General features: G+C 36.2%; 2 protein-coding genes across 3 annotated transcripts in view; one reads left to right on the top strand and one right to left on the bottom strand.

Moving 5' to 3' along the window:
- The window catches only part of EIF2AK1 (eukaryotic translation initiation factor 2 alpha kinase 1), a gene marked incomplete at its 5' end in the record, with an annotated part of 51751 nt that overhangs the window by 32325 nt on the left and 18488 nt on the right, over nucleotides 1-938 (top strand). The gene's annotated exons all lie outside the window — the stretch shown is intronic.
- Nucleotides 1-938, bottom strand: part of ANKRD61 (ankyrin repeat domain 61) — a 7869-nt gene that overhangs the window by 1887 nt on the left and 5044 nt on the right. The window lies entirely within an intron of this gene.

Genomic DNA, 938 nt, shown 5'->3' with positions numbered 1-938 from the left:
TTATTTATTTAATTTTATTTATTATTAATAAAAAAATTTTACTATAGGGCATGTGCACTCATCACATGAGAATGACAAAGGGAGAAAGTGAGAACGCAAGCAGCCAGGTCTGGGACTTGAACCATAGTTGGCCATGTGGAGTCTAGTGTCTTTAACCACTGTGCCACCAACTGGCCCTCAAAAGACTGTGACCTCTTCAAGGCTATATCTTAGTTATTTTTGTATCTCTAGCATCTTACATAATTCTTGACTGAGATTCTAGGCAGTTGGTAAAATTGTGTGAACTTGAGTATGATCTGTTACTACCCACAAAAGGGAGCTATAAAGGGCCAAAACTCCCATGTACTTAGTTCTTAGTGGTTCTGTTGGGTCGTCGGAAAAGTCATGAAACATTTTTACATAGAAAAACAGAAAAATACTTCATGACTTTTCCAAGGTCCCAATCTATCTGTTGTTTCACCTGACATTTTCACTCATCTGTACAGGTAGTAGAATAGATGACAAGGATTGAATCCGGAGACCTGTGGTCATTCTGAAGTTGGTGAAGCCAGTTCATCTTCATTATTAATTGCTCTAACCCAAATGAAATGAGCATTTTACAACTTGGGCATTATCTCTTAGAATGGCCTTCTTTTATTTATTTATTTATTTATTTATTTATTTATTTGATAAAGAGAAGGTTTATTATGAAAATCTAAACTCCACTGAAATTAGAAAATGTTTTTCAGTTCATAAATATTTATTTAATGTGAGGTCCTAGGCTGCGGATTGGTGAAAAAGCAAGTAGTCCTTACCTTTGTAGTGCTTCTAGTCTAGTATGGAAGACAGACATGAAACATTGTTAAACAAGAAAACTCTGGAACTGTGTAAAGATCCAGGAGGGTATTGAAACTTCACCTAGGAGTGGTCTGTGGTTTGAAGAGTAGGAACGAGTGCCC

Source organism: Tupaia chinensis, unplaced genomic scaffold, assembly GCF_000334495.1.
Source record: "Tupaia chinensis unplaced genomic scaffold, TupChi_1.0 Scaffold000279_1, whole genome shotgun sequence".
Taxonomy (NCBI): domain Eukaryota; kingdom Metazoa; phylum Chordata; class Mammalia; order Scandentia; family Tupaiidae; genus Tupaia; species Tupaia belangeri.
The sequence above is the reverse complement of the archived record's forward strand: the minus strand, read 5'-3'. Positions and strand labels throughout refer to the sequence as shown.